The sequence below is a fragment of the Oncorhynchus keta genome, chromosome 35, assembly GCF_023373465.1.
Source record: "Oncorhynchus keta strain PuntledgeMale-10-30-2019 chromosome 35, Oket_V2, whole genome shotgun sequence".
In the NCBI taxonomy this organism is placed as follows: domain Eukaryota; kingdom Metazoa; phylum Chordata; class Actinopteri; order Salmoniformes; family Salmonidae; genus Oncorhynchus; species Oncorhynchus keta.
In genome coordinates this window covers 76,040,518-76,047,557 of record NC_068455.1, presented here as the reverse complement: position 1 = coordinate 76,047,557, position 7,040 = coordinate 76,040,518, and the positions used below count along the sequence as shown (strand labels likewise).

The 7,040-nt window shown below is 42.4% G+C and overlaps 1 protein-coding gene across 3 annotated transcripts in view; it reads right to left on the bottom strand.

The window, feature by feature from the left end:
• Nucleotides 1–4,908: 4,908 nt before the first annotated feature.
• Nucleotides 4,909–7,040, bottom strand: part of naa40 (N-alpha-acetyltransferase 40, NatD catalytic subunit) — a 25,797-nt gene continuing 23,665 nt past the window's right edge. For all 3 annotated transcript variants that reach the window (XM_052497768.1, XM_052497769.1, XM_052497770.1), the window contains one exon: nt 4,909–7,040. This exon is cut by the window's right edge and continues 914 nt beyond it. The gene's annotated coding sequence lies outside the window, so the exon portion shown is untranslated.

Below are 7,040 nucleotides of genomic sequence, written 5' to 3'. Positions count from 1 at the left end.
TTGAACGGTAGTGTATATATATATATATATATATATATATATATATATATATATATATATATACACACACAGTGCCTTGCGAAAGTATTCGGCCCCCTTGAACTTTGCGATCTTTTGCCACATTTCAGGCTTCAAACATAAAGATATAAAACTTTATTTTTTTGTGAAGAATCAACAACAAGTGGGACACAATCATGAAGTGGAACGACATTTATTGGATATTTCAAACTTTTTTAACAAAAAAAACATGGAAAAATGTCTGTTTTAATAAAATGCAAATAAATTACTTAAAAATCATACAATGTGATTTTCTGGATTTTTGTTTTAGATTCCGTCTCTCACAGTTGAAGTGTACCTATGATATATATACCTCTACATGCTTTGTAAGTAGGAAACACTGATGATTTTTCAGGTTATCAAATACTTGTTCTCCCCACTGTATGTAAGGATTATTGATTACTATTATTTGTGCCCTGGTCCTATAAGAGCTCTTTGTCACTTCCCACGAGTCGGGTTGTGACAAAAACTCTCACTCATTCTTATGTTTAATAAATGTATTGTATAGTGTGTGTGTGGCAGGCTTACAATTAAGGCAAAAAAACATTTGAGAGTGCGCTGACCCTGGTGCTAGAGGGGGAGACGTAGCTGGAGGTTGAACGTTTGAAGGGGTACTGGACGATAAAAAGTTTGGGTACCACTGTCCTAGATAAAGGACAGACACTTCAAAAACCTTATTCCTTATGATTTATTTTTTGACTGTCTGGTACTTTCTTGCCACGTATGAATGTGTTATTTAATGTGTTTCTATGGGGGTTGGTAGTAAAGGCCAAATTCAATATTTAATGATACCTACAGGGGTCCTAAAATTCTATAGCTAAATGATCCATGGTATTACCTTAAAACAAATGTATATGTTAGCTTAGTAGACCCCCCAATCCCCTTTAAGAGATGAACTATTTATTTTTTCTTGCAAAAGGTATTTTTCTGTGCACTATATCAGCACACACAGCCTTTTATCCGAAGAAGTCAATTTGAAATGAAACACATTTTTGGTGGGAAAATGCTTTCATGCAGAAATTAGCATATTCACATGAAAATCTGTCGGCAATTAGATGGAAACATAGCTAATGATTGCCTGGAGTTTCTTGTTGAAATAAAGTCTACAAATCTGTGTGTGTGTGTGTGTAGGTATCCCCTAGCCAAATCAGACTAGGCAGTTGCAGTTTAGTTTTATCGTGCATTCAGAAAGTATTCAGACCCCTTGACATTTTACACATTTTGTTACATTACAGCCTTATTCTAAAATGGATTACATTGTTCCTCTCTCAATCTACACACACAATACCTCATAATGACATCACAATACCCCATAATGACATCACAATACCCCATAATGACATCACAATACCCCATAATGAAGAAGAAAAAACAGTCTTTTAGACATTTTTGTAAATAAAATAAAATATCTAAAAAAACATCACATTTACATAAGTATTCAGACCCATTTACATTTACATTTAAGTCATTTAGCAGACGCTCTTATCCAGAGCGACTTACAAATTGGTGCATACACCTTATGACAACCAGTGGAACAGCCACTTGCATCTAAATCTTGTTGGGGGAGAAGGGGGGTGAGAAGGATTACTTACCCTTACTTACCCTATCCTAGGTATTCCTTGAAGAGGTGGGGTTTCAGGTGTCTCCGGAAGGTGGTGATTGACTCCGCTGTCCTGGCGTCGTGAGGGAGTTTGTTCCACCATTGGGGGCCAGAGCAGCGAACAGTTTTGACTGGGCTGAGCGGGAACTGTACTTCCTCAGTGGTAGGGAGGCGAGCAGGCCAGAGGTGGATGAACGCAGTGCCCTTGTTTGGGTGTAGGGCCTGATCAGAGCCTGGAGGTACTGAGGTGCCGTTCCCCTCACAGCTCCGTAGGCGAGCACCATGGTCTTGTAGCGGATGCGAGCTTCAACTGGAAGCCAGTGGAGAGAGCGGAGGAGCGGGGTGACGTGAGAGAACTTGGGAAGGTTGAACACCAGACGGGCTGCGGCGTTCTGGATGAGTTGTAGGGGTTTAATGGCACAGGCAGGGAGCCCAGCCAACAGCGAGTTGCAGTAATCAAGACGGGAGATGACAAGTGCCTGGATTAGGACCTGCGCCGCTTCCTGTGTGAGGCAGGGTCGTACTCTGCGGATGTTGTAGAGCATGAACCTACAGGAACGGGACACCGCCTTGATGTTAGTTGAGAACGTCAGGGTGTTGTCCAGGATCACGCCAAGGTTCTTAGCGCTCTGGGAGGAGGACCCTTTACTCAGTACTTTGTTGAAGCACCTTTGGCAGTGATTACAGCCTTGAGTTTTCTTGGGTATGACGCTACAAGCTTGGCACACCTGTATTTGGGGAGTTTCTCCCATTCTTCTCTGGAGATCCTCTCAAGCTCTGTCAGGTTGGATGGGGAGCGTCGCTGCACAGCTATTTTCAGGTCTCTCCAGAGATATTAGATCGGGTTCAAGTCCGGGCTCTGGCTGGGCCACTCAAAAGACTTTCAGAGACATTTCATTTTTATTTGTACCTCTTTTTCGTGGTATCCAATTGGCAGTCTTGTCTCATCGCTGCAACTCCCATTTGGACGCGGGAGAAGCAAAGGTCAAGAGAGTCCTCTTCCAAAACACAACCTAACCAAGCCACACTGCTTCTTGCCCACTTAACCCGGCAGCCAGCCACACCAAAGTGTTGGAGGAAACACCGTACACCTGGCGACCAGCATGCACTGCATCCAGCATGCCACAGGAGTCACTAGAGCACGATGGGACAAGGACATCCCTGCCGGCCAAACCCTCCCCTAAACCGGACGATGCTGGGCCAATGGATCTCCCGGTCACGGCCGGCTGCGACAGAGCCTGGACTCGAACCCAGCTAGCACTGTGATGCAGTGCCTTAGACCACTGTGCCACTCGGGAGGCCTGACATTCAGAGACTTGTCCCGGAGCCACTCCTGCCTTGTCTTGGCTGTGTGCTTAAGGTCGTTGTCCTGCTGGAAGGTGAAACTTCGCTCTAGTCTGAGGTCCTGAGCGCTCTGGAGCAGGTTTTCATCAAGGATCTCTCTCTCTCTGTACTTTGCTCTGCTCATCTTCACCTTGATCCTGAATAGTCTCCCAGTCCCTGTCGGTGAAAAACATCCCCACAGCATGATGCTGTCACCACCATGCCAGGTTTCCTCCAGAAGTGACGCTTGGCATTAAGACCGAAGAGTTCAATCTTTGTTTCTTCAGACCGGAGAATCTTGTTTCTCATGGTCTGAGAGTCCTTGGGTGCCTTTTGGCAAACTCCAAGAGGGCTGTCATGTGCCTTTTACTGAGGAGTGGCTTCCGTCTGGCTACTCTACCATAAAGGCCTAATTGGTGGAGTGCTGCAGAGATGGTTGTCCTTCTGGAAGGTTCTCTCATCTCCACAGAGGAACTCTGGAGCTTTGAGAGTGACCATCAGGTTCTTGGTCACCTCTCTGACCAAGACCCTTTTCCCCGATTGCCCAGTTTGGCCGGGCGGCCAGCTCTAGGAAGAGTCTTGGTGGTTTCGAAATTCTTCCATTTAAGAATGATGAAGGCCATGTTTTGGGGGACGTTCAATGCTGCAGAAATCTTTTGGTACCCTTCCCCAGATCTGTGCCTCAACACGATCCTGTCTCGGAGCTCTACGAACAATTCCTTCAGCCTCATGGCTTGGGTTTTTGCTCTGACAACTGTGGGACTTTATACCTTATATCTTTCCAAATCATGTCCAATCAATTGAATTTACCACAGGTGGACTCCAATCAAGTTGTAGAAACATCTCAAGGATGATCTTTTTTTTGGTGATAGTTACAGTCTTGTCCCATCGCTGCAACTCTCCTAGGGACTCAGGAGAGGCGAAGGACGAGAGCCATATGCGTCCTCCAAAACACGACCCTGCTTCTTGATGCTCGCTTAACCTGGAAGCCAGCTGCACCAATGTGTTGGAGGAAACACCTTTCAACCGAAATCAGCTTACAGGCACCCGGCCCTCCACAAGGATTTGCTAGAACGTAACCCTGACGACGCTAGGCCAATTGTGAGCCGCCTCATGGGTCTCCCGGTCACGGTCGGCTCTGACACAGCCTGGGATCGAACGTGGGGCTGTAGTGATGCCGCTGCGCCACTCAGGGGGCCCAATCTCAACATTGATCAATGGAAACAGGATACACTTGAGTTCAATTTCGATTCTCATGGCAAAGGGTCTGAATACTTCTGTAAATAAGGTACTTAAATTTCTAAAAACCTGTTTTCGCTTTGTCATTATGGTGTATTACATATAGATTGAGGAAAAACATTAATTTAATTAATTTTAGTATAAGGCTGTAACGTAATAAAATGTGGAAAAAGTCTAGGAGTCTGAATACTTTCCGAATGCACCGTATAAAGCCGTTAAAAAAAAACTCCCACCGTACCTAACATCACTACAGACCCGAGTCTCCACCCCGGTCTCAGGGGTGGAAAACTCTGGAAAGTCCTTTGGTCTTTGGTGAGTAAACCAGCTTCAAGTTTTTGCATGTTACTTGTGGAACAATTTTCACAATCTTCAATTTGATGTTCGGGTTCCTCTACGGCAATTCAGAAAGCTGATTTTTTTTTAACGAGTGTTTATATTTCTGCTTGCATTTTATATTTCGTGTATATTTTCTGTTAATTCAGGGCTCATCTGTGAAGAAAAAAAAACAACAACCTGGTCTCACTGACTGATAGAAAACAGAAAATACTACACTACTTTAGACCAGGACCCACAATGATCTGGTCTAAAGTAGTTCACTATTTAAGGAATAAGGGTGGCATTTGGGATTTACGCACCGGTAACTGGTAACTACATCAAACTAAATATATAATAAACCAGGACAACTGGAACAGTAGTCAAACAAGTTTCCTTTATTTGTAACATACAAATAAAACACTGACAAGGTTGAAATGACCGTTTCGTTTTTTCCCCTCCTTTCATCGTTGTCAGTTAATAATGAAATCAGTCACAGGACAGGTACACTCATTGTCCAACATTGAGTTTAAATGTCATTTTTTAAAACCTAAACAATTGTTTTACCTGTAAAAAGCAAATAGAAACCAATCCAATGAATCTGTAACAGATTATATACAGACAGAAGGAGACAATGATCGATAGAAACAAATAAGAGAGTTGATCACGAGGGAAAATATTCAAACAGGTCATACTAAAGTCCGATTTATTTATCTTTTCTTAATTATGTAGAAACGTTTATTCCCTAAACTAAATGGGATTTTCAATTTAAACAAAAGCGGTCCCCGCACCACCTGACCAAAGCCACCAATCCAGGTAGCGGATACAGATCTGGGATCAGAACCCTAACCACCCTGTCCCCACGTCCCAACAGAGTTGGTGCTAAAACAAGTTGCCTCTGACCTATAAAAATAGGATTTCTAGAAGAAGCCTATGACCATTTTAGTACTTCCATTTATATGCCCGAACTAACCGCTGATCTCAGGTGAGGAACGTTGTCACCGGTTTCCAAGACCGAGATGAAGCCTAGTCCTGGATTTAAAAAGCATTCATTTTTTTTTAGTCCAGGACAAAGTAAAATTTGAGGTGGGAAATCTGATACTAGATCTGTGGTTAGGGGCGTCTTATTTTTCCCCCCAAACTATTTGACCGTAACATAGTTGCTAAGAAACACGAAGAAGAGATGGTTGTTAGTGTCAGTTGGGATTTGAACCTGAGACAGACATGGTCTGTAGAATATTATCTGGTTGGAAAGTAGAAAACAAAACGAGTGATTGTACTTACCTGACAGTTTATCTTTATACAATGCACAAGGAAAAAAAATGTCAACGTTTTTTGTTGTAGTTTCTTTTGTCGTTTTAATAAAGCATTAAACTTCGAGCCTGGGTGAGATGCCAGTGTTGAGTATCTTCCCGGTCACTGGGGAGACATCCCAAATATAACCCTATTCCTTAGTGCACTACATTTAACCAGAGACCTATGGGCATTAGCATGCCATGTGGGATACAAACACACAGCACAGAGGTGGGTTTCTAGTGTCTATATGTGAAACCCTTCAATCTGGCAACCCAGATCTGCCAGCCACTATAACCTGAAGGTTTCTGTACGTAACAGAGATGGCAACAATTACTACCCTACGGCCCTGTTCAAAAGTAGTGCACTATATTATATATAATGGTACTGCGTGTGTGTATATATATATAGTACTAGTCAAAAGTTGACACCTAAGTCAGTCCAGGGTTTCATTATTTATAAAAAAAATTGTTGAATAATTGTTGAATAATAGTGAAGAAATCAAAACTATGAAATAACACACGGTAACCAAAAAATATATTTTATATTTGAGATTCTTCAAAGTATCCATCCTTTTCCTTGATGACAGCTTTGCATACGCTTGGCATTCTCTCAACCAGATCATGAGGAAGTCACCTGGAATGCATTTCAATTAACAGGTGTGTCTTGTTAAAAGTTAATTTGTGGAATTTATTTCCTTCTTAATGTGTTTGAGCCAATCTGTTGTGTTGTGACCAGGTAGGGTTGGTATACAGAAGATAGCCCTATTTGGTAAAAGACCAAGTCCATATTATGGCAAGAACAGCTCAAATAAGCAAAGAGAAACGACAGTCCATCATTACTTTAAGACATGAAGGTCAGTCAATACGGAACTTTGAAAGTTTCTTCAAGTGCAGTCGCAAAAACCATCACTATGATGAAACTGGCTCTCATGAGGACCGCCACAGGAAAGAAAGACCCAGAGTTGCCTCTGCTGCAGAGGATGAGTTCATTAGTTACCAGCCTGATTCACGCAGCCCAAATAAATGCTTCAGAGTTCAAGTAACAGACGCATCTCAACATCAACTGTCCAGAGGAGACCATGGGAATCAGGTTACTACATGAATCCATGTGTTACTTCATAGTAGTGATGTCTTCACTATTATTCTTCAAAGTAGAATTTTAATTTAAAAAAAAATTAATTAAGAAAAACCCTCAAATGATCAGGCGTCCTAAC